Here is a 12,500-nt window from a genome sequence, read left to right on the forward strand (position 1 = left end):
CTCATCTGAGGAGCTGATTAATACCGTACAGGCTATAGCTCACCTGAGATGCAGGTGGCCATCTCGTCACTCGGCTGATGGTAAATGACAAGCCGTGACCTCAATGTGGAAGTTGATTTCACATTTCTATGCAGCACCCTATCTGTCAGAAGTGGTCGGTCAAACCCATCACATCGAGAGAGGGGATAGGAAGATACCATGCGTCAGTAATAATTACCATCTTCATATGGAGCAGCCACACCATTCATCTCCGGAAGGCATCGAAGAGTCGATCACCAAGCTGCACCAAACAAGTGGGTTTTGAATGACAGGCAGCAACACATTATTATGATCAAAGTATTAATTTGATTTTATTTGAGGTAAATAGTGTGACTGCCAGTAGCCTAAATATCAGGATATTCAATTATATATCTTGAACCTAATGCAACTGCTAGTTTTCATTAATTCATGCTAACAATTTTTATTTATATTGTGGATTGCCCATGGCAAGGTGGAGAGTAGGCTACGACGTGCATATTTTTTTCTGGTACAACTTTCTGCATCCTGCAGCTTTTTTCTTTTGCAGAGCACCACGGGCCTGGAGAATTTCTGGAGAGTTATCGCAGCAGAGAGCGAGAAGGCAAAGGGTTAACGGCGATGGGCAGCCATCAGTTTAATCATAATCAGCCGGTTAAAGAGGAGTAATGGAACTCGAGGCCCGGGCGCGCTTGTGTTCCGCTGCAGATTAGCCGGCAATTTGCATAGCGCCTTCCTTCATCCTCGTCGCCGCGGAGACAGCTTGTCCTCCTCGGACACAGTCAAGCGTAGCCTCCGGGGCCGGTTTGACAAATGGATCCGCGGCGCCGCTGTCTTTGGGCCTGGGACGGGGCAGCGCCGTGACAGTGATTGATAACCGACGTGGTAAATAGTGCAGAACTTTTTCTAATAGGAGTACAAGAGGTGTTTAAAACTCTCGGTAATGGAGAAATATGAAGCCGCAGGATGGAGAAAAGGTGCTTGCGGGAAAAAGTGGAGGGAGGGGGGCGGTTGGGCAAAATTGCGGGAGGAAGGAAATAAGGAGGAAGGAAACAAGGAAGCGGTGACGCGCGGCCAAAGCCGAAATGAGATTGATTTGATTTAGAAGGCATAGCATTGCTCGCCATCCCATCCATTCCATTTACCTGGAAAGGCACACATATACACCACATTAGGTTACTTACATCCCAGGAAAATAATTCTGATAATGTTTAGACGTTCACATTTTTTGCTGAAGAATGGTGACAATTCTCTTCGAGGGGGCACCTCACCAAAAGTTATTTATTACAGCTGTGTAGAGCTTAAAATATTCAAATAAGCACAGGCCGAGAATGGCGGGATTACTCGGATAACTCACAAAAAAGCAGTTGAGATTTAGTTAAGGTGGAGGTGAAGGGTGTGGTTTTAGGTAAACTACATGAAAACAAACATGTGATTGGAGGAAGCTGTGCCAAATGGGAGGAGTGTCTGGAGAACCCAATTAAATCCTAGCACAGTATTTTGAACTCTGCCTGCCAATCCAAATGACTCATTGATGTAGGGCTACTTCAGATATTTGTTATGTCAATACACTACATGTCCGAATCTAAAAAGAGCTAAAGTGCAGAGAAGGGGATATCTTCTTCAGTAACTGAGTTGTAAATCTCCAAAGCAGGGAGCCAAGTTCTTCAGAGATTTTTACAGTGTAATTAGTGATCAATGTCTACCATCATTAAACAAAGTTGTACATATTTTCCTCTTCCTAATCTATGTCCTCCTCATCATCATCATCATCATCATCATCATCACTGTCCAACTTACTCTTCCCACTTGACCGTGGCCATCACAATCCATGTGTGGTTCACATCATAGTTTGCCATAGTTTTACTCTGGTCCGTCTTACTAACAAACTCTTACCAAACAATAATTACGGATCCTTTTCTCTATTTCAGTCATATCCACGGTATTATATGAGATTCTGAGGTGCTTAGCCAGCGATTGGGGTTTATTTTTGACAGCCTAGTTTGACTGGCTGACACAGATACACAGGTAGAGGGGAGTATAATCTGACTGGCATCCTGTCCCCCTCACCACTGAGAACTTGAATGAGAACGGGAACGTGGAAAACAGTGACATGGAAGATGCTTTATCAGAGAGTAAGGTGTGTGTGTGTGTGTGTGTGTGTGTGTGTGTGTGTGTGTGTGTGTCTGTTGGAGGGGGTGTGGTTTTGATTGATAGCTCCCATCACTTACTGTCCCTCCTCCACTGCACTTGATAACGAGCGGCTAGAGTGATGGGGGCTGGTGTGTGTGTGTGTGTGTGTGTGTGTGTGTGTGTGTGAGAGAGAGAGAGAGAGAGAGAGTATATATATTTGTGTGTATTTTTGTGTGAGAAAGAGTGCATATATTTGATTGTGTGTGTGTGTGTGTGTGTGTGTGTGTGTGTGTGTGTGTGTGTGTTTGTGTGCATTTGTGTGTGCATGTAGTAACCAGTGTTGCCATGGCTGGGGGTCTCAAGTGTCATGAATCAAGCCCTCTATGCTATGAAATTAAAATGGAGAGGGAGAGAGGGAGGGAGAGAGAGAGAGAGAGAGAGAGAGAGAGAGAGAGAGAGAGAGAGAGAGAGAGAGAGAGGTCAGGTCAGTCCTTTAGCTTGTATTTACAGAGCACATCACTCCCTCCTGTCCATTCCTCCTCTCTGTCTTTCTGGTTCCCTCGTTCTGTCATCTCCTCTTGACTTCCCTGCTGTCCCTGTCTCTACTCAATTTCTCCCTCCTTTCTTCTTGTCAAAGCCAAACAGCTCCATGCTCCTTTAAAAAGGCCATGTGCCAAAAAGCCATACACCGCCATTTGATTTTTTAGCTTGTGATGAATGCCGACAAACTTGTGTTTAACAGACAAAATGTTGGTGCAGTGACTGAATGTTTGGGACACGTACATGCTGGCAGACATATGATTTCAATTTTTGGTAACATACACACAGGGATAAGATCAATAGTGAACATATTTGTTTACACTGTTTCGCCATCACTCACTCTCGCCACTGCGTTTGCATGTGTGTGTGCCTGGAGAGCTCCTCCTGCTGGTCGAGGCTATGTCTGTGGGTACATTGTATGGCCTATAAAGGTCTCCTGCTCACCCTCTAGTACAGCGGTTCCCGAAGTTTTTTTTTTTTTCAAAATGATTTATTTATTCATGAATTAATTACAAGAGATTCAAAAAGTTATTTCTTAACACCTCTCCGCCATAGCCCTTTTCATCTCGCGTACCCCGTAGAAGCAGCTCACGTACCACTGGTGGTACGCTTACCACAGTTTGGGAATCCCTGCTCTTGTTGGTACTTCACAATAAACACCACAGGGTGGCAACCCTATGACTGACTGACCAAGAGGGGGGGACAGGCAATGTCAGCATAAGGGTTTGAATCAAGAGATCCAAAGGAAACAACGGTCATCATATGATCATCAATAGGTCATCATAGTTTAATCATGTCCCATTGAACCACTGACATGAACTGTGAAATGCCCTTATTTCAATGGAAAATGAATGAGGAAAAGATGAGAGCATGCAGCATCAAAATAATGAATTGTTGTGCTTTGATTAAAGCTCTTCAGGGACTTAAATTCAAAGCCAATATGTAACATTTTCCATTTCTTCCAAACGACTAAACAATCATCCCATGCAATTAGAGTGTCCAATTTTGTGAAGACATCATTGTATCTCATCCCTGAAAATTGTTTTGTCAGTCGTTGTAACAACACGGCTCCAACCTTCAGTTGTCATGACTACCGTTGATCATCTACATTGTGTGGGAACACCCACACACAAACGCAGACAGATACGTACACACACACATACACACACACACACACACGCACACGCACACGCACGCACACACACAAAATCATGCCTCTCCAAACTTCCCTTTAATCAACTGATTGCTGGCCTGTAAAGGAAAATGCTAGAAGCTGTGGCTCTCCAGGACTTGGATGACCCTACTCTACTCTACGCAGCGCTGCCCTTGCCCGCTGCCCCCGACTCTGCCAGGTAGCTGCATGGGGCAGCCTGGGCATCTGTGCCAGGGTGCCGGTCAGCCTAATCGCTTTAGTGCCCAGACTGGCACCCGCAAGGGCACCGGCTGCTGTCCCAGGCGAAGGTCTCTGTGTCTGCCAGGGCCAGGGGCCAACGGCGATTTCACACGGGGAGCATGTGTGGACATCACTCTGCCATCTGGTGGACAGATTGGGTATGGTTTTAACAATAACGATGGCTTTTTTTTTCATAAAGTTATCTTCACTCTTACTATTGTATTTATTTTCTAGAATACAATTGGCATTTAAATATGACAATTGAAAATACAGGAATGGGTATTGTATTTTTTTTCACAGTTCAGTGTATAGGTACGTGTCAATTGATTTGGATTTGAAAGTGGGAAGACAAGCTTATTCTTTTAGAGCCATGTCAAATCACAGTTGAGCAGAACCAACATTTCCCATCTTCATGGACTGTGGGGTTACTGTATGTCTAAATTTTCATATCGCCTATTTACTGATACATATCCTAAGCTCTTCAAATTTGGCAAAAATGAGGATGAAAAGGCAAGCTTTAGGCCAGGCTTTCTGTTCAGGAAAAGGGCAGAAGTTACACTAGTGTGGTTAATAAAGAAATATGGAGAATCCCAGAGAGAGAGTAAACTAAACATCCAGTCACAGTCGGTTAGGAACCTGGATTCATTTTATGTCTAGAATTACGGCTAATTTATAATAGTGTTGCATCTGTTACTTATTTGGTTTAAATTGTAGTTTAGCATTTAGCATGAATTATTATTTGTTATATTTGCAGAATATAAAGGTTATTTCTTGTTACTCTCAGAGCGTGATTTCTCTTATTTTAGAGGCGAGGCTTATTTCCAACTTGGCTCAGCAGAGGGCAGCGTTACATTTCAAATGTGTAGCTCTAGTTCCAGTCAGATTATTGTACCATCTTTACGTTCAGCTAAATTCATAATATATTCAATAGGTTTATAGATAGGCAGAACTGGATTAATTACTGGACTAATTACTTCACAGAGCACTGGCATTCACTAAATTCAGTCTTTTTTGGTTTCTGAAGTTAAAACCAAGAATCAAATGAATCAAAAATTATTTAGCTATTCACAAACTCTAAAAACAGAAACAGCAGACTGTTCCCTTTTTCCCTTGAGCCTCAAATCCTTACATTCTGGAAGCCATTTGCCTATCCAACCCTCTCAAGCACCCCTGACACCTGCTTTGAATGGGAGATTCTGCACACCTAACCTGGGCTACCACTAGGCTGCGTCATCGTGTCAGAGGTAGTGGACACATGGACAGTACTTTGCTTAACACTGAAATGCCATGTTTGTAGGCTTGTATAGGCCATGCTTGTGCCAAGGGCTCAATGCTTGGTGTTTGCTGTGTAAAATGGTGTCTATAGCTCCGGGAGATAGTGTTTATCTAGACAGTGCCAGTTTTACTGCTGCGATTGTTTGTACTATGGTGCAGCAGCTGTAGCTTGTGCTTGTTGCTATAGTAGTTGTTTCTGCAATGCTTTCGCAATTTCAGTTTGGACTTGTTTAGCAGTTGCTACTTTGCTAGCGCCATAATATTCCTCACCTATCGCTCTATTGAGCACTGTACAAGTAGTTTGCTTTTACTGCTGAGGCAGATTTAACAAGACCAAAGTAATGTGTGTTGATTACGAAGGTAATCTCATGGTACAGCATTTGAACAGCACTATAAGCTGCCACACAAAAGCCTCTCACAAATGAGGTAAGTCAAGTGGTATGGTAGCTATAGTTGGTGCTTTGCTTTCATAATAATGGACATCACTTTGATCTGGCCACTTTTGTAAATACCCATGGTCCACCCAACAGTGTGTGTGCGCGTCTGCGTTATCATGGTACAAAACTTGAACAACACAGTAAGTGTCCTCAGTCAAAAGCCTCTCACAAATGTTGTAAGTGCCTATTGGTATGGTAGAATACCCATGTTTGTGTGTGTGTGTGTGTGTGTGTGTGTGTGTGTGTGTGTGTGTGTGTGTGTGTGTGTGCATGTGTGTGTGCGTTTGTGTTCGTGTGTGTGTGCGCGCATGTGCATTAGTGTACTCTACAAGCTGTTGGCCAGGAAGTCAATGACCCAGAGTAGGACACGCGTGCTGGAGACCAGCCCAGATCAGCTCAGCCATTTACGCCACCGAGTTCACGAGCGACTTCACCAGTCACCAGTCAGGAGCAGGTCACAGAGACGCAGGACGCGGCAGGCCTTCAGGGAGAAAGGGAATCGCTTGGGCATACTGTATAGCCTTGCACACAAAGCTTTCAATTCCCAAGGTGCATACAAATGGGATGACTCACTGTTTAAATGTTGGACTGGTCTAACTTAAACACGCTTTTCTGACTATAAAGGAAGGTACCATAAAAGGTGTTTTTGATATAGTTCTTGTGATTGTGTGGAAAGCCAGAGTCGTGACTAATTGTTATATGCGTACTATGCAAAACAATTCATGGTCTTTGTCTGTAAAATGATCTACATTGAAACTGAAACATTGTTTTTGTAAATGATGTAAGATTATGTGTTTGAAAAGCTGATGACAGTTTCATGGGTGATTGCCTGGCACGGTACAGCCTTCTGCTACGAGGTGAGAGTTATGTAGCCACAGTTGATATACAGATTGATGGTGGGGTATACACACTTTTGATCACAAGCACTGATGAAAGAGCACGTCATTTATTGAAAAACACACACGCACACACACATACGCACACGCACAATAAACTCGCACACACACGCACACACATACACAAAGAAACACACATGCGCGCACACTCACGTTGCAGTGGAATCTGTTACCACTTGGTTAATTATTGCAATCTCACTGTCTCGTGCCTTGGCATGCCATAATGAAACAGTCTCACACACACATTCAAACACACATACACACACACACACACACACACACACTGAAACACACACACACATACTGTACATACACACGCTATTAGCAGCCCTCTTAATGATCCCAAAGAATGTGCATATCATTTGAGTGTGTGTGTGGGTGTGTGTGTGTGTGTGTGTGTGTGTGTGTGTGTGTGTGTGTGTGTGTGTGTTTGTGCAGGGTGGAGACGATAGACGATGTGGTGGGGACACTCCAGGAGTTTGTGTGCCACTCAGGAAGTGGCCCAGACACCGCATGAGGGTGAAATGGTGGCCATGAAGGAACACAACACAAGGGCCTCGGATACACACTCTTGGACACAAAACACACTCACACACACACACACACACACACACACACTCATGGACATCTCACACACGCACGCACACATCCACACCCACTCATGGGCATTTCTCTCTCACACACACACACACACACACACACACACACACACACACACACACACACACACACACACACACACACACACACACACACATACACACACACACACACACACACATACACACACACACACACACACACACACACACACTTGTGGACACATCACACACACACACACACACACACACACACACACACACACACACACGACCACTATACCCTAATCCTATTCTCCTATTGTCTCACGCGCTTATCAAGATGTTCCAGTTGAACTGAGCTGTTTTTCCCCCTCAAATAAGTCTGGAAAATTAAACCACATAGATAAAGTACAGCATATCTGACAGCGGTCAGCGACGGGCAGAAGAAGTGCAATAACAACCAACATCTCTCTCTCTCTTCCTCCCTCCCTCTCTCTCTTCCTCCCCTCCCTCTCTCTATCTCTCTCTCTCTCTAGCTCCAGCACCATGAATGTACCAGTTAATGTACTGTACCTCAGGTCTTTTTTGAAACACCAGTGTGGATGAGCAGGAGAAGTTCTCAGTTCAGGTGTGTGCGCTGAAAATAAATCAAGACAAAAATGTCCCTTTGTTACTCAAAAATATTACAAAACACATTTCTATCTCTTCTATTTACTTATATATATTTCTAATATTTCCTAGTTATTTTTACTACTCTTATAATGTTACTGTTTCTGCGCTACAATGGTATTGCTACCACGCTGCACATACGGTACATATCTGTCTGCATGGTTCATACTGAATATCCATATTTATTCTGTTTTTCTTACCATGTATTCTGTTAATACACTGCACATATCTATATTATTATTACAACTACTTATGTTACTGCTACTAATTGCACATATCTGTACATGTTGTTCATACATTGTTCACATTGCATAGCAATAATCATTCTGCTCTTATAAGGTAACTGCTAATACACTTCATATATTTAATTCATATTACTCTAAGCCACCTTCTGTATACTACTGTTTACATGGCACTGTTGTCTTTGTACTTCTACACTGCAAAATGACAATAAAGTTGAATCGTTATCTTTAATTTATCTTAGTATCTGCATATCAATACATATACCACAGTGATGCATGAGAAACTCCAATTAAAAAAAGCGTACAGCTATAAAATTGAGATCATGCTGAGGTGTGCCACCTGCTGACTCAGTCACGTGTGCCTTGGAACCTGTTTATTCCAAGATTAGGGGCAAGATTGCAGGGAATGCACAAACAAGAGGACTACTTGGAACCAACAACCAGGAAGAAAATGTAACTATTCCAAAGGGCAAAGATAACCTGCAGTATTTGATCCGATTAAATCTGTCGTGTAACTACTGTACAACACCAAATCAGGAAAAAGTTGGGACGTTGTGTAAAATTCAAATAAAACCAGAATGTGATAATATACTTCTTGTAAACTCATATGTAGGAGCAAAGACATAGACAACATATTAATTGTTGAAAATGAAAAGTCAGGCTATTTCATGGAAAATACATATTGATTTTGAATTTTATGCCAGCAACATGTTTCAAACAAAGTTGGGACAGGGACTGTTTACCACTGCACTGCTTCATCTCTTCATTTAACAAAATGCGATCAATGTTTAGGAACTATAAGGAGACCAGTTGCTAGAGCTTTGAGAATGAACTGTTGTCCCATTCCCGCCGATATAGGACCTCAGTTGCTCAACAGAATGGGGTATATTCTCTTAGTCATGTTTTTCATTCCATGGTGCACTTGAGAGGTCTGGCCTGCAGACAGGCCATTTTAACACCTGGACTGGTTCTCTATGGAAAAATACTGTTTAAATATGGGCATAAGTAATTTTGGCATTAAATTCCTGAGATATTAAAGGTCTTCCCTGGACAACACATTGCCTGGATGGTAGCATATGTTGCTCAAAAGCTGTATACATCATTCAGAATTGATTGTGCTTTGCCAGATGTGTAAGATGCCCATGCTGTAGGCACTAATGCACTTCTACACCATCATAGATATTGGGTTTCGAACTGAGCACTAAAACAAGTTGGATAGGTGTACTGTATACTTAGATAGGTCCTCTCTTCTTTAGCTTGGATGAGTTCATGATTAACAAAATGACAATTTTTGATTGGTCTAACCACAGGACTTTTCCCCCATGTTACCTCATTCCATTTTAAATAAGCTCAGGCCCAGAAAAGATGGTGCTATTTTCTGTATCACGTCTCAGTACAATTTTGGCTGTTGCATGGTTTAAAGTTTTTGTATCGAGTATCAAACTGTGCACACAATGGTTACCAGAAGTTTTCCTCAGCCCATATATACGGTAATGACTTTCTTTACCGAAACTAGTCTGGTTTTGATGCAGTGCGATCTGAGGTCCAAAAGACCACAGCCATCAAATACTGTTCTTCAGCTCTATCCCTTGTTTGCAAAGATTTCTCTGGATTCTCTGAATGTTTTAACGATATTGTGTCCTGTAGATGATGAACTCCCCAAATACATCACTATTTCATGTTAAGAAGCTTTAAAATGACATTGTTTCATAATTTGTGCACACAGGTTTACACAGATTGATGAATAATACCCTACATCAAGTTACTTCTAAGTGACCCTTTCTCTCTGGGATGCTCTTTTTCATACCCAATCATGTTGGCAGTCACCTTAATTATGAAACATTCCTCCTTTAGTTTTCTTTATCGTTACACAACTTTTCCATCATGTTGTTACCCCGTCCCAACTTTTTCTTAAAAAACAACAACAAGAAAATGCTGGTATCATATTCATTTGACATATAATTTCAATGAAATAGTAAAATTTGTCATTTTCGACATGTGATGTGTTGTCTGTGTCCTTTCTGCAACTAAATATTAGTTTAAGAGAATTATTACATTCTGTTTTTATTCACATTTTACACGTCCCAACTTTTTCTGATCTTGTAAATACCCTGATTGCAGTTGGAGTTTATGGAGCAAACGATTCATTTTGGGAATCTGATTTTCACTTGTTCAGTTAGGATGCAAACTGGAATATTCAAAATTCTCAGATTGGTGCTTTTTATTCAGATTGTTCTGTAGGCCTACATGTAAAACCACATCCACAGAGAAGACAAAATATGTCAGCAATAGCTGTCTGGTGGTATTAAGAATGTCATTTACATTCAGTAACATGACTTCTTATATGTCATGAAAATGTCATGAAAAACAGCATGTTATTACATAACTGGAATGAATGGGGCCACCAGTACATAAATATCAGCCCATGTCTATGATTTGCGTGAATGTTCTATCAGAAAGGGTTGAAGCGGAGCAAGGATCTTTGGTTCTTTGTTCGTTATGTCTGGCAGACCGAACAGACTGTCAGTGTGTCACTAGGGTGCAGGAGGAAGTCAGTCTTGAAATAGAAATCCCATAAAAGTCTCCATGTTGGAGATTAACAGCAATAATATAATTCCAGAAGTGAGAGGCCCAATTACTTATTAACAGATGCCCCAGATATGAACAGATGCCCCAGATATGCACAGAAACAATAAAAGTAATAAATGCTGATCAGAGATCCCTCCCAGTCTCACCAGAGCGACTGAGGGATGCTAGGGGTAGTTACAGTAGTTAGTTTGCAGGGCATTACAGTGGTCTTAATACAACAGTTACTCTTATTCCTATACCAAACATCACCAATTGCAATACCAGAATCTCTCTTTACTTCATGGAATAAAATGATTGCAAACTTGATTTTGTAACCCTCTCCTCCCTCCCATTTGATTTACTTACTGTACTTACTTTCCTTTTATTACTTTATCTATCTTCTTCTATCTAAATGTGATTGTACAATTCTAAAATAAGAATCCCATAAAAGTCTTCATGATGGAGATTAGCTGCAATAATATAATTCCAGAAGTGAGAGGCCCAATTACAGATATGAATAGACGCCCCAGATATGAGCAGAAACAATAAAAGAAGTAATACATACTAACGATCAGAGATCCCTCCCAGTCTCAACAGAGCAACTGAAGGATGGTGTACTTGGTACAATAGTACAACTAGTATTGGTACAATATTGATTCTTGAAACTTTGCAAAAACATGTCCCACTAAGATCACTCAAGCTCCATAAGTTTGCTATTTTCTCATAAAATTGTTCAATATTTTGGACACTGCTACTGTCACAACATGTCAACACTGTCTCTTTTGTATACAAAAAAAAATGATGAAATAAATGTATGCTTTTTAAGAAGAGGTCAGAAGTAGCTAGCAACACGGGGGAAACAAGATGGCTATACAGTAATGTGAACAATTCATGTGAAAGAGTAGGTTTTTGTCACCACCATCAGATATCACCACCGTCAGGTTTTCTGTTTAACAGTGGTGACAGAAACCTCCAAATGGTCCTCAATGGAGGCTTTTGGACCAAATAGTTAAAGTTGTTAAGCAGGACTGGTAATCATTTTGGCATTGTTGTAATGAGGCCACTGTCAACACTGTCAGATTACTGTTACCACCGTCAGACAGAGTTTTATTTGTTTTAAATGAATACAATATCATTCTTCAGTGGTGTTGAGTTATCAAAGTAATAGTATTTTTTAAAACAAGTTTGTTTAATAGAAAACATACTAAAGTTACTAAAGCCTAAAGTTAATCAAATTAATAAAGTACATTCATGCACATCTTTATCTTTAGTATTTAGTATTTTACTGCTCCTGTTGTTTTGCTTTGTATTATCCTGTTTACACTGTATATGTTGTGTGTGGTATCTTAAGCTGCTGGCACCTTGAATTTCCCCTTGGGGATCAATAAAGCATCTATCTATCTATCTATCAATGTATAAACTGCGGCTAATAGTTGGGAAGCTACGGTAGAGCATAGCTCCTCTCCCTGCAGTCCCCTCTGTGCTGTTTATCTGAGCACAGGTAGAGGCGGGGCCTGTGAGTCTGTAGGGAAGTACACCTGCCTCTATCCACCTGACAGCGAGAGAGCGAGAGAGAAGGAGCTGACCACTGACCATACACCGTGAGCACAGGGCACAACTACTACTGTAGAGAAGGCAAAAGAAGGAGCTTTTATTCATTTGGAGTGGAGGAACCGGTGAAATGGTCTGATATTGGTTTTTGAAGGAGTTTTATTGTATGTTTGGACCTCCAGAAACTAAGACCACTCTGC

General features: G+C 41.5%; 1 protein-coding gene and 1 long non-coding RNA gene across 2 annotated transcripts in view; both read left to right on the forward strand.

Moving 5' to 3' along the window:
• Positions 1-6,258: 6,258 nt before the first annotated feature.
• Positions 6,259-7,152, forward strand: LOC134076312 (uncharacterized). The gene is made up of 3 exons (XR_009938602.1): positions 6,259-6,342; positions 6,597-6,650; positions 7,128-7,152. It is a non-coding gene; the product is annotated as an uncharacterized LOC134076312 (long non-coding RNA).
• A 5,142-nt stretch (positions 7,153-12,294) lies between these two features.
• The window catches only part of prr15la (proline rich 15 like a), a 7,926-nt gene continuing 7,720 nt past the window's right edge, over positions 12,295-12,500 (forward strand). The window contains exon 1 of the mRNA XM_062532803.1: positions 12,295-12,500. This exon is cut by the window's right edge and continues 20 nt beyond it. The gene's annotated coding sequence lies outside the window, so the exon portion shown is untranslated.

Source organism: Sardina pilchardus, chromosome 3, assembly GCF_963854185.1.
Source record: "Sardina pilchardus chromosome 3, fSarPil1.1, whole genome shotgun sequence".
NCBI classification, from domain to species: domain Eukaryota; kingdom Metazoa; phylum Chordata; class Actinopteri; order Clupeiformes; family Clupeidae; genus Sardina; species Sardina pilchardus.